Below are 22,022 nucleotides of genomic sequence, written 5' to 3'. Positions count from 1 at the left end.
AGTATACACTGTATGATATTCATTTGAAACTCTAGAAAAGACAAATCTATTGCCTAGGACTAGGTAGAGCTATCTGGAGTATGGTACCAGGAAATTTGGAGGTGATAAAAATGTTCTATATAGTGGTTACATGGGTGGATAAATTTGTCAAAACTTGTCGAAATGAGCCCCCAAATTGAAGCATTTTATTGTATACACTAAATCTCAATAAAGATTTTTTTTTCCCAGTTTTGAGGATGGTTAAGCAGCTAATGGGATAGACGATGGTGGACATTTCCTTGGTTTTAGCTGTTACAATTGAGGGAAAGAGAAAAATTGGGAGTGGATTGTATTATAATGAGAAAAGAGGCCCTGTGGGTATTTACCTCTGAGGAGGGTTCACTTTTTTTTTTTTTTTTTTTTTTTGGCCGCAGGTCAAGCTTGTTGGACCTTAGTTCCCCACACCAGGGACTGAACCTGGCCCCCGACAGTGAAAGTGCCGAGTCCTAACCACGGGACCACCAGAGAATTCCCAGGCTTCACTCTTTGAGGGGAGGTTAAGCTGTGGCTTAGCTGAAGGCCCAGCTTCTGGGATTAACACAGAGGCAGTGCTCACAGGTTGGGGCGTGCTGACAACCGCAGCACAATGGCATTTCTGCGTGAGCTCTTCAGAGCTTTCACCCAACTCCATGTGGCCCAAGTGGCCTTGAGAAAAGGGAATTCAGCTGCGGCTTTGCGCTCAAACCAGCCTGGGCCTCCCTCTGCTCTCTCCTATCTCCTCCAAGAAGGAGGTCGCTTGCTCTGGCCTGGGGTGGGGAGAGTCAAACCACCAAACTTTGGGGCATCACGCATATCCCTCCTTCACAAGAAGGTGGTTTCTTCCACCCCATCCAACTTTACCTGCCCTTTAGATCCCCTTGAACAAATCACTGACCCGATGAGTCTTAATACTTGAACGTCTTACTTTCAAGTCACAGTTTAACTTGGTGCCTCAAAAGAAGTTATAAACACGAGTCTTTAGCTCAGGTGACTTAGGGGCACAGCAGACCCAGGAACTGATGAGCTGAGGAGGCAAAGGGCAGTCTGTCTCCTCCCCCTGCACCGAAAGACAGGAAACAGGCTGTGGGAGGGAGAGGCCTCAGCTCCAGTGCCCCTGCGAGATCCTGCCCCACGGCTTTCAATGACTTCCTGCTGCAGGTTGGGGGACATCGGCCGCTTCCAGCAGATCCAGACCACTCTTGATTGTGCCCCTGCTCCTAACGGTTTTGCACAACACCCTGCAGAACTTCACCACTGCCATCCCCACCCACCACTGCCGCTCACCTGCCGACACCAACCTCAGCAAGGACGGGGAGCTGGACGCCTGGCTGCCCCGGGACGGGCAGGGGCGGTCCAAGATCTGCCTCCTCTTCACCTCCCCCTCAGCAGGGACCATCCTTTCCCAACGGCACAGAGACCAACGGCACGGGGGCCACAGAGCCCTGCACCCACGGCTGGATCTATGACAATAGCACCTTCCCTTCCACCATCGTGACTGACGTGAGGAGACCTGGACCTCCTCCTTCCAACCCCTGTGTCCCCATCTTACCATCCCCCCCCACACACACACACACACAGACTGTGTGAACCTGACCTGAGTTTGTCTGAAGACCCTGGAGCTATGAAGAGCTCTGCCTAAATGCAGGTAAGAGAACAGGGGTTGGAGTTGAGGTCTTCCTGGTAGAGGAGGTTATGGAACTCCTTGCAGAAAGCTACTCCCTGCCCCTCCACCTCCACCAGAGAGAGAGATACTATTACTGGAGTTTGATATTCTACTTTGGTTTCCCTGAGAGGTTGCAATTCCACAGGGTAGGGAGGTGGGGCGGTGGTTCAGAGGAAGCTAGAAAGGAGGCATGCAGATAGTGGAGGGCAAGGAGGGTGTTCCTGAGCAGGGGATTCTGGGCTCAGAGTCCTAGAGACAAAAACAATTTCCTGACTTCATCTAGAAATAGCTCTCGGCAGCTGGGGCCAGGAGATGGAGAGCAGCCAAGGAACTAAGACGGGAAAGAGAACAGGGTTATGGGAGGGTCCTTTCATCTCTAGTGATTTAACACCCCTCCCCCGAAACACACACACAGTCGACTGTAGCGTCTCCCTGGCCTGCTAAGTGGTTCATCCGGCTGAATTCTGCACTTCGTAGCTGTCACATGGATCGTGCTCTTAACATCTGTGCTTGTCAATGATCTTTTGGTTGCAAGGAAGAGAAACTCTCTCAAGTCAGCTCACGAGAAAAGGGATTTCAGGGAACGCAAGGGCAGGAAACAAAGTGTGTCCAGGCCTCATGGAAACCGGAACCAGGGATTGGAGCACCAGAGACATCCCTACACACTTACTCTGTAAGTCTCTCCTCACCCCATTTCGTCTGTGTGCCCATTTGCAAGACAACCACTGGTCCCAGCTCTGATCCATTACCCCTCAGATTTAGGGCCTACCACCAACCAGAACATGTCTGTGAATCTTAATTCAGAAAAGGCTTCAACTGGCCCAGCTCAACACACTGGGGAGCAGCCCATCCCCAGCCCAGCAGCTGGCTCAGGTGTCCACACTTCATCTAATCACCATGCCAACGGACAATACAGTGGGATTACGTGGTCCCTTGTCCTTTAGTCAGGGCTCTGCAGAAAAGATGCCTTGAGAAGAGGCTGTGGTCGAGCAGAGCCCCCAAACTCGCCTGACGCAGCATCTGTCTGAAAGTGATAAAAGTTAAGCCACACTTCCCACTAGACAGACCCAAGCTGCAGAAGCAGAAGGTGACGAAGGATGGCTAGTCCTCCCTCTGGGCGTGCAGGCATCATAGGCCATCCCATCCCTGCAGAGTTGGGGAAGAACCTTCTTCATTATTCTCCAGCCTCAACCCAAATCCTGCGACATTCCCCTCCACCCACCTTAACGTGTATGTTATCAAGGCTTCCAATTCTGCTTTTCCATTTCCCTTCTTAGAACTCTACACTCTGCTTTCCAAGTCTGACAATACTCCGGGAACTATCAACCTGGCTGCTGTTCTTCTGTTCAAAACAGCAGGCAGTTTGATCCAAAGCTCAAATTTCTTGCCCTCTGGAACAAAGAATCCGGGTAAGTGTGCACCTTAACTTTCCTTCTAGATGGAGGCTTGGTAGTAACCTCATCATGTTTGGTTTCAATGACTGACAAAGCCAGATGCACACAGTTTTCCTGAGTTGTGGGGAGATGCCAAGGATAACCCAATCCTCTTCCAACAGGCACTGTGAATGGGGCCATTCTCCACCACCACACATGGACACAGGGCACTAAAAGGTCTATTTCATAAACACAACCGGGATACTTCTTCCTTGGGCCAATAATGCCAAAGGCTGCACCAGCGACCATTTCATTAGGATAATAGGCAGCTTACATGCATAACCTAATGTGAAGCTGGGCCTTCCGAGTTGTGAAGCAAATGAAACGGCTCGCAAGTTATCAGGGGTCGCATAAGCAAGAAGCTTAGTCGCAGTGAAGATACTCCCCCCAGACCACAGGGCTGTATCTGGTAGGCACAATGGCACAGGTCACCTGAGAAACATAAGTCTCAGCCTGCCTCTTGGAAAGAACTCCCAAATGGCCCAGTATCTCAAAGGGATACTTCTGCACTCTAAATGCAAAGCAAAAAATAAATACATATAATAAGAAAAAGGTGCTGTCTCTGGGTTCCGATAAAAACTCTGTCTGAGCTCTTCTTCTTTTCTTCTGAATTAAGGTATCCTAAGTAGTAACCAGCAGCTTCTATCTGAACTATATTAGTCAAGACTCTTGTTTGCAAGTGGCTGCAATTCAACTCAAGCTAATCTGAGCATGAAGAGCGTGTATAAAGGCTCCCATAACCAAACCACGAGATGAGCAGAGGCAGGGCTTGCTCTAGGAGCTGTGGGAATCAGGGCCATGCGAGCAGGACCCTTGCTGGCTCTCATCTTTACTTTCCTTTGCATGTTGGGCATGTGACTCTGCCACGGATCCTTCACAATGTGGCCATTGACCATTCTGGGCTCACTCCTAATAACTGTCTCTCCGCTTCAACTTTGAAAAATTCTAGGAAAGACTTATTTGCTGGCCTGGGTCAGGTGCCCACCCCTGCGTCCAATGACTGTAGGGCAGGGAGGGCGTGAGTTGTTATGAATGACCGGCCTGAGTCTCCCGTTCACTTCTGTTTTGCAGATGAACAAGTTACCATTTCACTGCTCTAATTCCTGGTGCCACTGTCATTCAGTTCCTCTTCTTCTTTCCCCCGAGGCCAGTCTCACAGCATCTGTCATTTATCACAGCCTTTATCAAGTTAGCAGTGCAGAGCTTTCCTAGGCAGCCGTTCTCTGAGTCTCCCTCAAATCCACCACTGCCTATTCCTAGACTTTGGTTCCTGTTACTGAGAAAGTAATTCTATATACATGAGGCCCAGGAGCACACAACTATATGGTCCTCAAGTCTCAGGTGCACGTGAAGAGAATATATATAGTAAAAGCCAGTGCTAAACCTAAGGTGATGTAAGCCCCACCCAATTGTTGCTTTTATGGATGACAAGCACCTTAGGGCAGAACAGAGGCAGAAAAATTCTTTCTGAGTACATATTGTATACTCATTTATCAATTCCTATTCTGGACGACACCCAGATTTCATCACCAGACTGCATACAGATTTTGTTCTCTTTGCACGCCTTGGTTCTTTTTTTTTTTTTTTAAGAAATCCTTATTTTTCCATTTTCTCTAAAATCGATACACTTATTTTTTTAAATTTTATTGATGTATAGTTGATATACAATGTTGTGTTAACCTCTGCTGTACGGCAGAGTGATTCAGTTACACATGTGTATATTCCTTTTCATATTCTTTTCCATGATGGTTTTTCACAGGTTATTGAATATCGTTCCCTGTGCTACACAGTAGGACCTTGTTGTTCATCTGTCCTCTATACAATAGTTTGCATCTGCCAATCCCACACTCCCAGTCCGTCCCTCCTCCAGCGCTCCTCTGACCTCTTACCTCTTTCCTATACCTCTTGCTTCTCATATTTCCATTCCTCAGTTCTGGTCTATCATATCCCTAACTCCACACTACAGTGTGTCCCACATGCATCTCCGCGGTAGTATTTCATTCACAAGTTTCCATTAAAGTACTGTTAAAAATGAATTCCCAGGGCTTCCCTGGGGGCGCAGTGGTTGAGAGTCCACCTGCCGATGCAGGGGAGGCGGGTTCATGCCCTGGTCCGGGAAGATCCCACATGCCGCGGAGTGGCTGGGCCCGTGAGCCATGGCCACTGAGCCTGTGCTCCGCAACGGGAGAGGCCACAGCAGTGAGAGGCCTGCGTACCGCATTAAAAAAAAAAAAAAAAAAAAAAAATATATCGGATAACACAGAGAACTACAGAATAGCAGTTATTTGAATAAAACAGCAATAAAGTCCATTGCTCTTCGGAGAAAGTGTTCAAATGCCAACCACCCAAACTTTACATCATATGGTGTGTGCACAGGGTATTAAAAGTCTCACTGTAATAATTAAATTCACAAATAAGGATTTCTCTCCAATCAAATCAAGATTATCAAGTAATTACACTTGAAGGATGAATTCATTTGGATATATATTAACACATCTTAGGGAGCATTCCCTAAACGTCCTGGTCATCCCTGCCCCCTTTCCTTTTTCTTCTGTTAACAAAAGAAATGAGTTTTAAAATCCACTCAAAAGTATACAAAAATTCGCTTTTATGTAAAGGAAATACCACACCTATTTGTCATTTTGATTTAAGTCACATCCTTTAAGTCACATCCGTCAGTGTGACTTTTGATTTTAGTATGATTTTCCTGCAGGCTGTGGAGCTGTTTTACTCCACCTAGAAAGGAAGTACTTTTAAAAGGAGAATTTTTTTTCTTATATTCATTAAAAAGAGCAACAAAATTTAAACTATTAGTTGAGGTATCCAATTGCCATTTATTCAGGATTGCAAATAACTACACCCCTCTCAAATTTGCTTATGGAAAGTTAACGGAAGAATGCAAAGGTATTTCACAGAACCCAAGGTCAAGAACTTGAGCCCAGCCTTATGAAAGACTGGGATCAGGTGGTTGAGGAAAACCAGGAGAGCTGAACTCTCTATCTTCACCTCTCGGGCACTAAGATCTCACCTCCACTTCCCTCTGACTAAATTACTGCATTCTTTTCCCCTATGCCCCTCCTTCCCTCCCCTTCCCCCCTCCCTCCTTCTCCCCCTCCCTCATCTTTTTCTCCCTCTCCCTCTCCCTCTCCCTTTCCCACTCTCTGTCTCACGATTTCTCAGCTCCCCTTCATCATTCCAAACTTGGTCCTCCCACCCCAACTTTGGGTGTCCTTAACCAAGCTTGCTTCTCTGAGTCGCTTTTCCAAATTTGTAAGAAAACGAACCTGGGGACCTCCCTGGTGGTCCTGTGGCTAAGGCGCAGTGCTCCCAATGCTGGGGGCCCCGGGTTCAATCCCTGGTCAGGGAACTAGATCCCACATCCCTCAACTAAGAGCTGGCACAGCTAAATAAATACATATTTAAAAAAAAAAAAAAAAAAAGACTAATTAGCTCTGTCCAGCTCCAGGGTCAGTTTTCTTCAGCTGCACCCGGGGAGGGACAGGTGAAAGAGCCCTGAAAGAGGGTGAGGGGTTAGTGTTCAGAAAAGGGCGAGTAGTCTGAGCTGTCATCCCAAAAGATACCTCTTACATGTTTTGAAATAACTTAAATCATTCTCACTAGGAGAAGATGATGAGAAAGAGTGTGTGACTTAGGGATGCAAGCCCTCCTTATGTGCCTGTCCTAATCCAAGACCCTCAGCCCACCAGGAGAGAGGGAATGGGCTGCTGTGGGGCCGGCCCATCTCTCCTTGACCCCAGTTCTTCCTTCCTCACAGTGGGACCTCTTGTGCACACACAAGACCTTGCCACAGCTGAGTCAGTCCATCATCATGGCAGGAGTACTGGTCGGAAACTTGACGTTGGGGATCATGGCAGACAGGTCAGTGGTGAACAAAGCTGGCTCAAGGAGCAAAGGCATAAGCCCTCTAGGCTGGACACAGAGGGGAGACTGGCATCCCTGAGAACCCAGAGAGGGACACAGGACTGATCCACCCAAGCCTGACCACGTCTGGAAATTCTGTAGGAATCCCACAACCGTCCATCAGCACTTTCCATGTCTTGCCTCATTTCAATTCCTCCTCACAATACCCTTGTGAAGCCAGCATGAATGGTACTATTAACTGCATTTTACCAATGAGGACGCTTAGGTTCAGGGATGTTGGATAACTTGCCCAAACTGCCTAGAAGGAACCCAAGAAAATGATGTTGTTAATTCTGAGGAGTGGAATTGAAAAGAAGAGAACTTTTCACTTTTCATTACTATATTATTTGAACTTTAATGATAATTCATTACCTTTATAATTGTATAACGTAAATAGTTAATGTTTACTTTTTTGAAAAGTACAGTCACACAGCTAATAAGTGGCCAAAGCAGGACAAGAATCCGGATTTTCCAACATCCTGAAGAAGTCACCTCCCACCACTCTGCCTTATATGTGACATGTGAGTGTCACAGAAACAAAGACCTAGGAACCAATAACAGCTAGAGACAAGCTCAGATCAGCCACAACTGTGTGCCCATGAGGAGTTATACAAACTCTCTTAGACTTGGTTTTTCCATCTATAAAATAGGGGTTATGGTGAGGGTTAAATTAGTAGCTGCAACTCAGTGTTAATACCCTAACCTTGACTATCTTCCAAGACCATAAAAAGATCATGGGATGAATACTAGGAGGCAATTTTCTAAAGAATAATATCTAAAAATATTATAAATGTCACAGCAGACATTTCAGCAGACACAATCGGCTTTATTATTCATAAAATACAAGCCACAATCATATGCATTTTGCAAAATGATAAGCCTTGCATAGGTTTCCCAGAAATAAAAATCACATAAACCAAGCTCATAGATATAGAGAACAGATAGGTAGTTGCTAGAGGCAGGGAGTCAGGGGTGGGCAAAATGAATGAAAGGGGTCAAAAAGTCCAAATTCCAGTTATAAGCGAAATAAGTCGTGGGAATATAATGTACAGCATGGTGACTCTTACTGTATTGCGTATTTGAAAGTCGCTGAGAGAGTAGATCTTAAGTGTTCTCACCACACACACACACAAATTGTTGTAACTACATGGGGTGGTGTATTTTAAGTAGACTTATTGTGGTGATCATTTCACAATGTATACAAATATAGAATCATTATGTTATAGACCTAAAACTATTATACTGTGGTATGTTGATTATACCTCAATGTTTTTAAAAAGCTCTCAAAAGGCTGTCTCCTAACCGGAGTCACCATCGACCAACATTCAAACAATCAACCACACCCCAGAGCAGTAGTTCCCAAACCTTGGGAGCTTGTTAAAAATCAGGTTTCTAGGGCTTCCCTGGTGGCGCAGTGGTTGAGAGTCCGCCTGCCGATGCAGGGGATACGGGTTCGTGTCGCGGTCCGGGAGGATCCCACATGCCGCGGAGCGGCTGGGCCCGTGAGCCATGGCCGCTGAGTCTGCGCGTCCGGAGCCTGTGCTCCGCGACGGGAGAGGCCACAACAGTGAGAGGCCCGCGTACCGCAAAAAAAAAAAAAAAAAAAAATCAGGTTTCTAGCTTACCTTCCAGATATCCAACAGGCCTTAAGTGGGGCTCTGGTATGTGGATTGTTTTCAACACACCCTCTATGATACTGATGAAGGCGCGTGGCTCTCTCCACAGAGGTATGCTGGGATGCGTCAGGACCCTGGACAGCAGCAACCCAAGGATCCTCCCAACACCAGGTCCCCTAGATGCCAGCCCTCACCCAATTATTCCCTATCTCCCATCTCAGCATCTACCTGATGGGCACAGGTGGGCAGCCTTACAAGCAGCTGTTAGATTGCCCAGGGCACCAAGGATGAGACAGCCAGGGACATGGGGCAGGGGAGCAAGCAATGTGCTCTCCAGACCCAGGTTTCCCCTCCTTTCACAGGCTGGGCTGTCAGAAGGTGCTGATCTGGAGCTACCTGCAGTTAGTCTCAGGGACCTGTGCTGCCTTCGCACTCAACTTCCCAACCTACTGCGCGTTCCATTTCCTCTCAGGCATGGCTGTCGGGCGCCAGCAGCACTTCCATGACTTTGAGTGGGAGGGAACCCGGGAGGGCCAGGCTCATGGGGACTCCTCAATCACAGGGATCCAGTGAACCAGCAGACCTGACAAAGTCAAACCTCAGTTCCTTCCCTGAGTACAAAGTGGAGTCTACCTGTTCCAGCCGATCCTGACCTATCTGGGCCTCTCCTGGAGTAGGCAGTGCCCCGGGCAGAAAAAAAAGATAAGATCATGACCTCTTTGGTAGCTCTGATTACTGGGGGCTGGAATTCATCCTAGATATTTAGGGATCATTGTAAGGATAAACTAAATAAAGGCTCAGAGATTGGAGTGGGGTTGCTTAGAGAAGCCAGTCACACAGGGAGTCTTGAATTCAACATTTCTTTATTCAATACAATTTTGAAAGGCATTTAATTTGTGTAACATCCTGCACTGGGAATACACAAGTGAACAAGAGGACACTACCCATGACCTCAAAGAGTTAATAGTTGACTGGAGAGAGTGCCAAGCAGTTACAAATTGGTTTACTAAAGGCTAGGATGAGGGCCATCCTGGGTGATGTGGGAGTTCAGAAGTGGAGTGTTCAATCAGGACTTGGGGAGCCAGGAACTCTCCCCAGAAGAGGTGACAGCTAAGCTCAGAACTGAACGAAAAGTGAGACAGAAAGAAAGGAGTAAGGTTCTGGGGCAGAGTTCTAGACAAAAAGAATAGGGATTTCCCTGGCATTCCAGTGGTTAGGAGTCCAAGCTTCCATTGGAGGGGGCCTGGGTTTGATCCCTGGTCAGGGAACTAAGATCCCACAAGCCAAGCAGAGTGGCCAAATAAATTAATTATTTTTAAAAAGAATATACAAGGCCCAGAGGCCAGAGAGCGACCCATTGGAAGAAACGACAGTGGTGCAGAATGGCCTGAGGGTAAGGCTCATTCATCTCTATTTCCCAGGTCAAGCAAAGGGCATGGCACAGAGTCGTCACCTCTAAATAACTGCTGAATTAAAATGAGTTGAAGGAGGTGCAGAGGGAGTGGCTGGAGGCCATTCAAAAGAGGTTTGGGAGAAGTGAGGAAACATGAATGTTGGGGTTGGGGACACTGAATAGGAGAATGCCTGGGAATTCAGAGTCTTCTAGCCCATTCCTTTCTCCACACACACGGAACCTAACCAGAGATCAAACCACCCTTGCTTTACCCTGTGAGGGACCTAGGGGTGCAGAGTAGGACTGCGCTCAAGAGAAGAGCCCTTCTACTCCAATGTGAGGAGCGTCCTCCTTCTGGAAGCGACAACCACCCCCAAATACACACGTACTCACACAGCCCTGACTTCAACCTAAGCTCTGCTCTTCTCCCCAGATCTGGAGTGGCTGCCCACCCATGCCCGGCCAGGTCTGGGCCTCTTATTTGGATTTGTCCCCACTGTAGGCCAGCTCTTCCTGGCTGGCATGGCTTATGCTGTGCCCCACTGGTGCCACCTGCAGCTGTTGGTCTCTCTGCCCCTCTTTGTTATCCTCAACTACTCCAGGTGCGTGGGACCTCAGGGTAGGGTAGAGGGTTCAAAATAAGTCACAGATGGGCATAGCATCTCCTAGAACACCTAGAACACCCACTACCTTCCCCCACTAGGAGTAACCCAAACTTTCCTGCCTGGCACCCTTATCTTATACTGTTTCTGGACTATTCAGTTCCATGGACTTGTCTGTCTATTCTGGTGCCAATAATATTGTTTAATTCTTAATTAATTTCAGTGTAGCTCATATAAGATTGTCTTCTATGGACAGCTTCTCACTGTGCCCTTTACCAACCTTGAGACAGGACACTGTACTTCGGCACATCTCTAAGGAGAAAAATGCCCTAAAAAGTGTCACTAAACATTGTTGATTTTATGAAGACTCCTTGGGGGATGGAAGAGATGCTCATATCACATACCACACAGCCAAAACACTTAATAGGCATTTCTGTTGTCCCTCAAATCCATTCTTGGGGGCTTCCCTGGTGGCGCAGTGGTTGAGAGTCGGCCTGCCGATGCAGAGGACATGGGTTCGTGCCCCGGTCCGGGAGGATCCCACATGCCGCGGAGCAGCTGGGCCCATGAGCCATGGCCGCTGAGCCTGTGCGTCCGGAGCCTGTGCTCCGCAACGGGAGAGGCCGCAACAGTGAGAGGCCCGTGTACCGCCAAAAAAAAAAAAAAATCCATTCTTGGCTAACAGTCACTTCTTCTCCTCTTTCTCTCTCCTGATACTTCCTCCACATAACTGCTAAAATCTCCTCCTAGGAATTCATCTCTGGCTGTATATCTGCATACATCACTCAGCAAAGCAAAACTCTTGGCATTAATGAATGCTTCTTTCTTATAATTCATCAGTTGTTACTTAAGCCTCCCCATGAGGAGGGGTCTCTCCAAAACACCCTCTCCCAGTGCAAACAACTAATCAAAGTATGCGCCTATCAAAAGCAGGTCCCTTAGGGCAGGGAATTGGAAGGAGGGGAAGAGGACCTATGGCGAGGTAAAAACATTGTTTTCTCCTAGGGGTGTTGGGGAGGGGTCCTGGAATGGAACAATGAGGTCCTAGAGCCAAAAGGTTTCCAGCCAGAAAGGACACAAAGGTCAATCAATTATTTTTTAGGGCAACAAAGGAGAACAAAAACATACAGAAATTAGAACAAATTAAAGACAAAAAGTAAGATGGTATCAATAACTCAAAATATATGTCACAACAATAGATATAAATAGATTAAACCTACCAGTTAAGAGGCAGAGATTGTCCAAGTTGATTTTATTTAAGTCTAGTTCATGAAGTTTACAAGAGACCCATTTAAAATGTTAGACCATGAAAATCTTAAATGTGGAGAAATAGAAAAGGTTATACTAGACAAATGTTAACCAGAAGAAAGTTAGGTAGATATAGAAGCCGAAATAGACTTTAAGACCAAAAAAAGTACAATGGTTAAGAATATGGCTCAGAATTCCCCAGCAGTCCAGTGGTTAGGACTCGGCGCTTTCACTGCTGGGGCCCAGGTTCAATCCCTGGTTGGGGAACTAAGAGCCCACAAGCCGCAGGGCATGGCCAAAAAAAAAAAAAGAATATGGCTCTGGTATAAAAGGTAACTAGTCCAAATGCTCAGTCATCTTATCTATAAAACACAATAATAATAGTACCAGAAACAGATTAAATAGAAAACAAATGTATAAAAAAGAGGGTCAACAAAACAAAAAGTCAATCTTTGAAAATATCAGTGAAATGGACAAATGCCTAGTAATAATAATAAAAAAAATAGAAAACTGGACACGAATAAATATTAGGAATTTAAAAAAACTGAACTATAGATCTAGAGAAATTAAGATGCAAAAATTTAATTAAGTAATTAAAGATGCAAAAAACTATAAACCAGTCTATACTGATAAATTTTTTTTTTTTTTGGCTGCATCGGGGTCCTCGTTGTGGCTCAGGCTTCTCTCTAGTTGTGGCATGTGGGTTTTCTCTCTCTGGTTGGGCCACACAGGCTCCAGAGCATGTGGCCTCTGCAGTTTGCAGCATGCAGGCTCCCTCACTGAGGCGCGTTAGCTCAGTAGTTGAGGCTGTGGGCTTAGTTGCCCCATGGCATGTGGGATTCTAGTTCCCCAACCAAGGATGGAACCCGCATTGGAAAGCAGATTCTTTACCACTGGACCACCAGGGAAGTCCTGATAAATTTTAAATTTAAATGAAATTGACAAATTCCTTTAAAAAAAATATAGGAAAACTGATTCTAGAATAAATAAAAATTCTGGGGGCTTCCCTGGTGGCACAGTGGTTGAGAGTCCACCTGCTGATGCAGGGGACACGGGTTCGTGCCCCGGTCCGGGAAGATCCCACATGCCACGGAGCGGCTGGGCCCGTGAGCCATGGCCACTGAGCCTGCGCGTCCGGAGCCTGTGCTCCGCGACGGGAGAGGCCACAACAGTGAGAGGCCTGCGTCAGCAAAAAAAAAAAAAAAGAAAAAGAAAAAATAATTCTGAAGAGTAAACTTTAAAATCTTGCCTCAAAGAAAACACCAGACCCAGATATTAATACAGGTGAGTTCCACCACACTTTTAAGGAACAAATCTTCCAATGTTATACAAACGCTGCCCCAAAAAAGAGAAAAAGGGAAATTATGCCAAATACATTCTGTGAGGTCAGGTGATCCTGAAACCAAAAGAGGATAGTTGCGAAATAAAATTACAGGCCAGTATTACTCATAAACAGATACAAAAATCTTAAACAAAATATTAGAAAAATGAATCCAGTGATGTATAAAAAATGATAATACATTATGACCAAGGAGAGCTGACTCAGGAAAGCAAGGGTAGTTTTACTTTAGAAAATATATTAATATCACAAAAATTAAAATATATTAATATAGATCTATTAATCTATATTAATAGATTATCATCCCAATAAAAACAAAAAATATTTAATAAAAATTAGCATCCATTAAAAATAGTCTTAGTAAAACAACAATAGAAGGAAATTTAAGTTGATATGGAACATCTACCAAAAATCCACAGCAAATATTACTTCTTGATGGTGAAACATTAGAAGCACTGTCTCTTTTTTTGTATTTTTTTAAATTTATTTTATTTATTTTTGGCTGCGTTGGGTCTTCGTTGCTGTGCGGGCTTTCTCTAGTTGCGGAGAGCGGGGATTATTCTTCGTTGCGGTGCATGGGCTTCTCATTGCAGTGGCTTCTCTTGTTGCAGAGCACAGGCTCTAGGGTGCATGGGCTTCAGTAGTTGTGGCACACGGGCTCAGTAGTTGTGGTTCGCAGGCTCAGTAGTTGTGGTGCACGGGCTTAGTTGCTCCGCGGCATGTGGGATCTTCCAGGGCCAAGGCTCGAACCCGTGTCCCCTGCATTGGCAGGCGGATTCTTAACCACTGCACCACCAGGGAAGCCCTAGAAACATTCTCTTTAAACTTGGGAATAAGACCAATGTGCCTGCTGTCTCCTCCTCTATTCAACATTATCCTGGAGAGTGTGGTCAATGCCTAGGATAAGAATAACAAATAACAGAAATAGGACTGGAAAGGAAAAATCAAAACTACCACTATTTAGAGAGGATATAACTGTATGTATATAAAATAGATAACTAATAAGAACCTACTGTATAGCACAGGGAACTCTACTCAATACTCTGTAATGACCTATGTGGGAAAAGAATCCAAAAAAGAGTGGATCTATATATAGGTATAACTTTACTGATTCGCTTTGCTGTACAGCAGAAACTAACACAACATTGTAAATCAACTGCACTCCAATAAAAATTAATTTTAAAAATCTATATAAAAATCTAAAATTATTAGAAATAGTAAAGTTTGGCAAGGTGGCTAGATAGGTCAATAAACAAAAGATCAACTGCATTCTCTACTCTTCTAAAAATTAGACTTTTTTCAAGAAAAATTTTTAAATTATATTAAAAGGTATTAAAGAAAATGTAAATAAATGTATTATGTGCACGGAGAGGAAATCTCATAATATGTCAACTCATAATTGACATAAGATGATATTAAAATGTTAGTGATTCCAAGATTGATTTATAAATTCAATGCAATTTTGATCAAAATCCCAATAGATAGGACTTCCCTGGTGGCGCAGTGGTTGAGAGTCTGCCTGCCGATGCAGGGGACACGGGTTTGTGCCCCGGTCCGGGAAGATCCCACATGCCGCGGAGCAGCTGGGCCCGTGAGCCATGGCCGCTGAGCCTGTGCGTCCGGAGCCTGTGGTCCGCAACGGGAGAGGCCACAACAGTGAGAGGCCAGCGTACCGAAAAAAAAAATCCCGATAGATATTTTCAAGAAACTAGCAAGCAAATTCTAAAATGTATGTAAAAGTGCTGTGGACCAAGTATAACCAAGGTACTTTTTTAAAAAGGACAGAGGGGAAGGACTTGCCCTACCAGAAATCAAGGCATATTATAAACTCTTATTATAAAATTGTAGTAATTAAGATAGTGGATGCTGGAGCAGGAAAGAACAAATTGTCCAGTGGAAAAGAATAGTAAGCTCCAAAACAGACCCACACGTAGGAAAACTTGCAGAGGAAGCACTGCAGATGATAGGATAAAACGTGGCCTATTTAACAAATAGTACCAGGACATCTACTAACCCATCTGGGAAATAAATAAAATGCAATCATATTTCAACCTTAAAGAAAAGTTAATTTCTGCTGAAGAGGGGAGGATTTCTGAAGACATAAAGAAAAAAAGGCTAACCAAAAAAGGCACATTGATAAAGTTTTCTACGTTGGATTTTTTTTTAATCCTGGTCATTTGTTTCACTATAAACAAGGTGAAAAGAGAAAAAGAAGGCATTTACAGGGATTTGTATGCAGCATTTATAAAGAACTTCTGGAAATCTATTAGAAAAAAAGGACTTCTATTTCCATTAAAATAAAAAAATAACATTGACAATAACCCCCAAAAAGTATAAAGTATTTTTAAATATCCTTAAAGTATTTTTAAACGTCCACCAAAGAGCTGGAATAAGAGTCAGGGAAAACTAGGCCAACCATCTAAGGGAAATTGGGAGCCCAGAGAGTTAAGCAGAGCACCTGAACAAACACTATACATAATGAAGAAAGTCATGTGCATTCGCTTTGATCTTAGAATCAACTGTTTAACACAGTACTGGGGGTCCTGGACAGCACAGCTCTCCTGGGAAGGAAATAAGCAATTTAAAGGACAAGCGTTTAAAACATCATTATTTAGAGAGTATATGATCATTGACCTAGATAAACCAATAAAATCAATAAGCAATTAAAACTAATAAAAGAGTTCAGCAGGATGCTGGATACAAAATCAAATTACCAAAATGTCAATAGCGATAACCTAGAAGCAATAATCTAGAGAAATAATCCAGAAAATGACATAGAAAATCTTTGAAAATGAAGACACCATTCAGAATAACACCAAAAGCTAGATATTATCAGGAAATTAACAGAGGACAGCCAAGACTTCCATGGAGAAAATTTCTGAAACATTTTTAAGATCACAAAGATTATTTTAGTAAGTGGAGAGACATTCCACACTCTTGTTTAGAATGACATAATAAAGATGTCCATCCTCTCGAAGTTAACTCTTAGAAATTTATAGAAATTCAACAGAATCTAATCAGAATTTCAATTAGATCATTTTTTAGGAACTCCAAAAACTTACTCTAAAATTTATATGGAAGAAAAAAGACCACAATTGCTATTGCAATTGTGAAACAGAAAAGCAAAGAAGAGAGTCTCACTCTACCATCTATTAAGACATACAACAAAGCCATGGCTTTCTTGGTGCAAGAAGAGACAAGCAGAATTGAAGAGAGGGCTTGGAGATAGATAGAGATGGAGATGCAGACGCAGATGGAGATGGAGATGGAGGGGAGCAGGGAGTGGGAAAGGAGGGGGAAAGAAAGGGAGAGGGAGGAAGAGGAAGAGAGAAACATGGTAGCTATATCAATTTCATTATATCAAAAAGGACTTCTGCTTAGTGAAGGACACAATGGACAAATTTAAAAGACAGAGTGGAATTCCCTGGCGGTCCAGTGGTTAGGACTCGGCGCTTTCACTGCCAGGTTCCAGGTTCAATCCCTGGTCAGGAAACAGAGTGCTGAGTGAAATGAGAAATAGAATGATCTATTACCTCTACCATTTAGGTAAGTTAAAATATTTGCACACAAAACAATACACATTTTACAAGAACATATACAAATAAAAAATGCAGGGACTACCGTGGTGGAGCAATGATTAAGAATCCGCCTGCCAGTGCAGGGGACATGGGTTTGAGCCCTGGTCCGGGAAGATCCCACATGCCTTGGAGCAACTAAGCCCGTGCACCACAACTACTGAACATGTGCCACAACTACTGAAGCCCACGTGCTTAGAGCCCGTGCTCCGCAACAAGAGAAGCCACCGCAATGAGAAGCCCGTGCACCACAACCAAGAGTAGACCCCGCTCGCCACAACTAGAGAAAGCCCACATGCAGCAGCAAAGACCCAATACAACTAAATAAATAAATAAATAAATAAATAAATAAATAAATAAACCTTAAAAAAAATGCACATCAAACACAATAGAATGGTTGACTTTGGCAAGGAGGGGATTAGGAGTGGGTAATGATAATAAAAGGAGTAAACAATTAAGGGGGGGGGAATAAGGGAGCCTTTCAAGGACAAATGATAATAGAGGGTAAGGTCATGAACTGAGGGTTATGAGTAACTCAACCCTCTGCCTCTGAGATCCAAAAAAAAAGTAGAAAAAGAGAGTGACTGGGTAGCTTTAGATAAGATGATCAGGGTAGGTCTCCTTGGTAAAGATCAAAGGCAAACACTAAGGAATAAATGAGGAAACAAAGGGATAGGGCACAAGATAAGAACTTCGTAGGCAAGGAGCAATCATGTAGGGATTTAGAAGGAGGTCAGATTTTATTCTAGCATGATGAGATATCACAGGATGTTTTTAAGCAGAGGGTGAAAATATCTGAGTTACAGTTTTAAAGATCACTTTGGCTTCCTCATGGAGAATAGGCTGGGGATAGAAGGACCAAGAGTGAAAATGGGAAAACCAGTCAGGAGGCTACTGCAATAGTACTGTCAAGAGGTGAAAATGGGGACTTCCCTGGCAGTCCAATGGTTAAGACTTTGCCTTCCAATGCAGGGAGTGCGGGTTCAATCCCTAATCGGGGAGCTAAGATCCCACATGCCTCGTGGCCAAGAACAAAACAAAACATAAACCAGAAACAATATTGTAACAAATTCAATAAAAGACTTTTAAAAGGGTCCACATCTGGGCGTCCCTGGTGGCACAGTGGTTAAGAATCCGCCTGCCAACGCAGGGGACACGGGTTCGAGCCCTGGTCTGGGAAGATCGTACGTGTCGCGGATCAACTAAGCCCATGCGCTACAACTACTGAGCCTGGGCTCTGGAGCCCACGAGCCACGACTACTGAAGCCCGCGCGCCTAGAGCCCATGCTCTAGGGAGAAGCCACCGCAACAAGAAGCCCGCGCACTGCGACGAAGAGTAGCCCCCGCTCACCGCAACTAGAGAAAGCCCACGCCCAGCAACAAAGACCCAACGCAGCCAAAAATAAATAAAAATAAAATAAATAATTTTTTTTTAAAAATGGTCCACATCCAAAAAAAATCTTTAAAACAATAAATAGAGGTGAAAATGGCTTCGCATGAACTGGAGGGCAGTGGTTGTAGAGATGGAGAAGAGGAACTGATTCTGAATGTGTTCTGGAAGAAGAGCCAACCAAATTCATATTTTGGATGTGGGGAAATAAGGGAACAGGAGGTATCGGGGATAATTACAGATACTTGAGTTTGAGCAACTGAGTGGTTAGAAGTGCCCTGTGCCAGGATGGGGAAATCTGAGCAAGGATTTGGAGGTAGAAACGAAAAGTTCTTGGCCATCTACAATTTGAGGGGCCCTTTGGACATCCAAATTAAGGTGTTAAGTAGGAAGCTAGATATAGCATCTGGAGCTTGGGGGAGAGGTTGGTTGGGGACATGTTCAGTTATACAGCAGGTTCAAACTGGAACTGGAACCCAGGCTTCCTGGTTCCAAAACCATTTGCTTCCAACTTTCCTCTTAGCCAAGGTAAGTGCAAGCATTTGGCTGTGTACGGAATGTGAAAAAAGAAAACACCATTGGCAGGCAGAGTTAGGGCACCCACAAGCCTCACCGGCCTCACCAAGGTGCTCTTCCTCTCCACAGGCAGAGAGGTCCGAGTGTGACAACCACCTTGGCCAACATAGGCAGCATTCTGAGCCCACTGGTGGGCATGACCTCTGAGCTCTACCCTTCCCTGCCTCCCTTCACCTACGGAGCAGTCCTTGTGGCTGCCTGCCCCATCCCTGTTCTCCTGCCAGAGACTCTGGGGCTGCCACTGCCCAACACACTGCAGGACGTGGAGAGAAGGTACGCTGCCCGTTCCCCTCCCCTCCCTACACTCAGAGCTATAAGGCCCTCACAAATCCTTGATCCAGCCCCATTAAACAAAAAAAGGCCAGACCCAGGGGAGAACAGGGACTTACCTGGGGTCATTCAGCTGGACTCTGGTGAAGCCACAGCCAGAATCCAGGCTTCCTGCTTCCTTTGGCTCCTGGTCCTGTTCTCACAGATAGGCTGAGTCCCCTAGAATCCTTTCTGGGACTCTTGGAAATAGTGGGAGATTTGGGCATAAAATGGGACAGCTGAGCACAAACATCTAAAAAGCATCCCCCATCTCTACTCCCACACCCTGCTTCTCCTTCCCCCGTAGGTGGAAAGAGAAATCGGGGCACATGCAGCAGAGCAGCAGATGGTCCCACTCCAGTCCTCCTGAGAAGTGAGAAGGGGCAGAGAGTGGCCAGAGCCCCTGCATCTCCTGTACGTCCACACCAAGTGGAGGAATGGAGAAATGGCAGGCAGGGGAAGACGGGAGGGACCTCTACTAGACCTGTGGTTCCAGGGAATACTTCCCCTGGGCCCCCCACTCCTAGCCAGATCCACCCTACCATTCCATTAAAAGTAGCTATGCACAACTTCTCCCACTGTTTCCACAGAGGCCGCTCCACTTCAGCTAACTCTCTGACCAAAAACTCATGCAGCGATCGTCTATGTAGAAAATCCAATGGAATCTACACAAATGCTACCACAATGAAAACAAATTTAGCAAGGTTGTGGGCTGTCAGATCAATATTTTTAAAGAATTGCATTTCTAGGACTTCCCTGGCGGCGCAATGGTTAAGAATCCGCCTGCCAATGCAGGGGACATGGGTTCAAGCCTTGGCCCTGGAAGATCCCACATGCCGTGGAGCACCTAAGCCCGTGCACCACAACTACTGAGCCTGCGCTCTAAAGCCCACGAGCCACAACTTCTGAGCTCACGTGCCACAACTACTGAAGCCCGTGCACCTAGAGCCTGTGCTCCGCAACAAGAGAAGCCACTGCAATGAGAAGTCCACGCACCACGACGAAGAGTAGCCCCCGCTCACCGCAACTAGAGAAAAGCCTGCGCGCAGCAAGGACCCAACACAGCCAAACATAAATAAATAAAATAAATAAATTTATTTTAAAAAAAAAAAAACAGTGAGAGAGAAACCACCGCAATGAGAAGCCCACGCACCGAAACAGAGTAGTCCCCACTCGCCGCAACTAGAGAAAAGCCTGCACGCAGCAGCGAAGATCCAACACGGCCAAACATAAATAAATAAATACATTTTTTTAAAAAAAGAATTGTATTTCTATATACTAGCAATAAACAACCGGAATTTGAAATTTTAAAAAGAATACCATTTACAGTAGCATCAAAAATGTGAAATCTATGGGGCTTCCCTGGTGGCGCAGTGGTTGAGAGTCCGCCTGCCGATGCAGGGGACACGGGTTCGTGCCCCGGTCCGGGAAGATCCCACGTGCCGCGGAGCAGCTGGGCATGTGAGCCATGGCCGCTGAGCCTGCGCGTCCGGAGCCTGTGCTCCGCAACGGGAGAGGCGGCAACCGTGAGAGGCTCGCGCACCGCAAAAAAAAAAAAAAAAAAGTGAAATCTATGAAGACAGTAAAAACATCAGTGGTTGCTCAAGACTCAGAGGGAGGGAAGAAGGATGAATAGGAGGGACACGGGGGATTTTTAGGGCAGGAAAACTATCCTATATGACACTATAATGTCATTATATGTGCCAAAATGCTTGATAAGCTACAAGGTAAGTAGTAGTATTATCCTTAGGCTGAGGAAGGTTGTGAGACACAGCTAAGAAACAACGGAGTCCCCACTTGGACTCAGTTGACTTGACAGCAGAAATCATGTGTGTACACACACACCACACACACACACACACACACACACACACACACACACACCGCGCTCCCACGTTTCTCGCCAGTTTCCTCTGCTCCCTTCACGGCTTTCTTTTAGTTACACTGAAAACCTTTATGCCTCTTGCTTCCCCCACCTCCCTATTCAGTCTTTCCTGGAAGCAGAGAAGGGACTAAAATGAACGCAGCCAATCAGGAGGCTGTGAAACTCTTCCCCCTCCCTGAGGCAGATGCTAACATCTGGAAACAAAGGAGAAAAGAAGAAAGGGAAGAAGAATGCTGAAGCAGGCTAGTCTCAGCCCTCCAGGCCGGATCCTGGCTGCTGGAGCAGTGTGCCTCTTACACCTGGGCTCTTGTCCAGGAAGTTCAGCCTCCCAACTCATCCAAGCTTTCCTGCTGGACTCCAGGCGCTTCTCCTCCTCTTCTCCGCCTCCAGTGAGCCTCGGGTTGGCACTGATGAGGCCCAAGAAGGCAAAACACAGCAAGAGGAGTCACTGAGATCTGGTCTCATCCCTCCATCCCTCAGGCCCTTCTTCCTCCTCAGCCTCTGCCTGCCTCTCCCGGGATGGCAGGAACCGGTACTGATGGCACTGGGAAGACCACGTGAAAGAGGGATGGAGGATGGCATGATCTGCAGTCCAGAAGAGAACCCAGGATTCCTGGTCCTTGTACCCGTCCTGGGCTGGGGGTGGAGGCGATGAGGGGCTCTGGCAGCGGCTGCAGAGAGGCAGGAGCGGGTGGACGCGAGCTGTGGCTGCCCAGCCCGGAAAGCCAACAGTTCATCCATGCTCAGCTGCCTACCCAAGGCCTGCTCTGGCTCCTTCCTGAGCTAATGGGACTCTACACTGGCCCAGGAAGCCTGCCTCCTGCCGCATCCACAGACAGGCACCTATTGCCCCAGTCCCAGGGAGGGGCGGAGGAGGGCCCGTGCGACCTGTACCTGGCTCTGAAGCTGCTGGCGCAAATGTGCAACCGCGCATCGAAACCGCAGGTACCCGCCGGAATCCCACTCGTCCTGGTCTCTGATTCTACGAACGCTTAGCCTTGGCCCTGCCCCGACCCCGGCTTCTGGCCCCCCCCTCATCCTACCAACCCAGCCT

The 22,022-nt window shown here is 45.9% G+C and overlaps 1 pseudogene across 1 annotated transcript; it reads left to right on the top strand.

Annotated features, from left to right (window-relative positions):
* The first annotated feature begins 263 nt into the window (after nucleotides 1-263).
* Nucleotides 264-19,453, top strand: LOC309826160 (solute carrier family 22 member 6-like; annotated as a pseudogene). The gene is made up of 7 exons: nucleotides 264-357; nucleotides 1,088-1,518; nucleotides 6,890-6,993; nucleotides 9,014-9,163; nucleotides 10,478-10,646; nucleotides 18,844-19,047; nucleotides 19,391-19,453. The product of its transcript is annotated as a solute carrier family 22 member 6-like (transcript).
* Nucleotides 19,454-22,022: the final 2,569 nt, after the last annotated feature.

The sequence above is a fragment of the Grampus griseus genome, assembly GCF_964374135.1.
Source record: "Grampus griseus genome assembly, chromosome: 8".
Taxonomy (NCBI): Eukaryota; Metazoa; Chordata; class Mammalia; order Artiodactyla; family Delphinidae; genus Grampus; species Grampus griseus.
This window is presented reverse-complemented; position numbering and strand designations above follow the sequence as displayed.